This window comes from Maylandia zebra, unplaced genomic scaffold (genome assembly GCF_041146795.1).
Source record: "Maylandia zebra isolate NMK-2024a unplaced genomic scaffold, Mzebra_GT3a scaffold02, whole genome shotgun sequence".
NCBI classification, from domain to species: Eukaryota; Metazoa; Chordata; class Actinopteri; order Cichliformes; family Cichlidae; genus Maylandia; species Maylandia zebra.
In genome coordinates, this window is record NW_027490032.1 from 1,022,501 (window position 1) to 1,025,043 (window position 2,543).

The following is a 2,543-nucleotide window of genomic DNA, read 5'->3' on the forward strand; positions in this document are numbered from 1 at the left end:
TCACCTGTGTGATAGAAGGAATGTTGGCCAATCACAAGCTAGATATAGTCTGATGTCAGAAAAGGAGTTTAAGGGGAAAAAGTGAAACTTTGATTTAATGTGTGACATTTATTTATTAATCTGGTTTCAGGTTAACCAATCAGAGGACGGTGACCTCTTATCCTCTCTCTGATTGGCTGCTGTAGAGGCGAACAGTTCAAACTTTGACTTCTAACCTCTCTGTTTTGTGTTGTTACCTCTTTCAGATCAGAAAATCATCATAGCCGAGTCTGGACAGAACGTCACATTGCCGTCTCGAGCTCCAAATGAGAACAAAACCATCACAGTAGTAGAGTGGAGCAGAACTGATCTGGAGTCAGAACATGTGCTTTTGTACCGAGATGAGCAGTTTGAACCAGACGACCAGCATCCATCTTTTAAGAACCGAGTGGATCTGCAGGACAGACAGATGAAGGATGGAGACGTGTCTTTGATTCTGAAGGATGTGACGACTGCTGATAGTGGAACATATGAGTGTCGAGTCTTCATGGGAGGGAAAGAACGCAGGAAGAGAGCTCATCTGAAGACTGACCCCATCAGCAGCATCTACCTGAGAGTTGTTGATCCTCCAGGTGAGTGAGTAGAGCTGAGTGTGTGTGTGATCAGCGGTGAAGCTGCTTCCTGGTTGTTGATGTTTGTTTCTAAAGATGTTGTTGATGAGACTTTGTAGAAAGCAGCTGGTCTGAGTGATGTGATCAGAGTGCAGTAGATAATGTCTGACAGCAGTTTGAAGAGGAAATGGATTCTGTTCTGTTCTTCACTCATCACCTACCTGACAGCTGACACCTCACACCATTTCTCACCTGCAGGTCAGACAGAAAGACGTGTTGGACTGATGCTCAGTTTGTCAATTGTTGCTGTGCTTGTTGTTTCTGCTGTTGGTTTTCTGATCTACAAAAAACATAAACAGCAGAATCATAATTAATCCCAGCCTTCTCCTGCTGAACAGTGTGAGGTTGAATTGTCTCCAAGCACAGCTGTGAATTAAGAGTCTCCTGCTGCTGTTCCAGTTTCTCAGAGGTGACACAGAGCATCCAGTGGAGAGACACATGAGGACATCCTGAATGTGTCGTTCAGCATCTTTGTGAAAGTCTTGAACATTTTCCTTTGGACATGTTGAAACACTTTAACTAAAGATGCTTTCAGTCCAAAAGTCTTTTTCTTCCTGTTGTTTGGTGCAAAGCGTCGACGATCATCCAGAAAACATTTTCAGCTTTAATCCTGGTTTCAGGTGAAAGTTTGTCTTTAGCTCCTCACTGTCCTGATGAGCTGCATGAACACCAGCTGGAAGTCAGTTTGTCCATGAGAAATGTGGACTCTTTTTCTTTTATAAAACATATAAAACATGTAAATTACAGACGTGTCCTGTTTCTACTGTGAGTGTCGCTGTTAGCTCGTGACCTCCTGCTGAGCTAAAGCCTCAGACTGTTTCTGTAGTTTAAATAGACGACACATCATTCATACATCAGTGTGTGTTCATTGTATGCAGCTTTTATTCATGTGAGTTTGAACACTGCATGTACTGTGAAACTCTTTATTTATATTACAGATTTTTTTTTCTTTTATGTTATTATTAATGATGAAATGAGTGAGTTTTTCTGTACAGAGGAATTTTCTTTGATTAAAAACTTTGTGAGCTGTAGTCTGATGTTGTTTTCTGAGCATTTCTCCTCCACTCTGCTCTTTCTACTGAGAAAGTCTTTAATCAAGTTTTTTTTTTTCTAATGTTTTGACTGTAAATAAATTCTTCAGATGTCTGCTGTTGTTTCCTGAATAATCTGATCTGGAATCAGTCCACAGTGAACAAACACACTGAGCAAAAGTGTAATCTGAACTAAAGTCAAATCTTTAAACTGAACCAAGAATCAAACTGCAGGAAAACCTGATGGAAAACCTGCTCACTGACCTTCTCTCACTTTAATCAGCACAGGGTGCGATGTAGACAGCAGTGATGATTTTTTATTTTTAGCCTGGCTCTCAGTCAGCTCAGAATAAATAGATTCAAATGTTGGATTATTAGCCTTCATTGTTGGTGTTTCTGCTCACAGGTACAAACTACCATCAGTCTGCACCATTAAACAGACACATAATGAACTTGCATATATATAAAGTTCTTTTCTGTCTCACTGACAGCTCAAAGTGCTGTTGACTAACCACACACTCATACAGCAGCTTATTCTGTGCACTTCAAGCACCTCACCTACCTCACATACATGACCCACCTAGAATCACCAGTTAGCGACACATAGTGTTCACACGGAGGAAATACAAACCTCTTCTGTCATGTGAGAAAGTGTTAGTTTTTAGATGTACTAACACATATATGATGTGTTATATGATATCATATATGATTTAGATGTACTAACACAGAGTCTGCTGTTAAAGAAACAGTTTATAACTGCATTACTCATCCTGACCTGCAGAGGCAGCAGTTAGTGCTGTCATTCACTTTAAAGCAGTATCAAATAAACAAGGACAAACTGCTGTAAAGATTTATTATTATA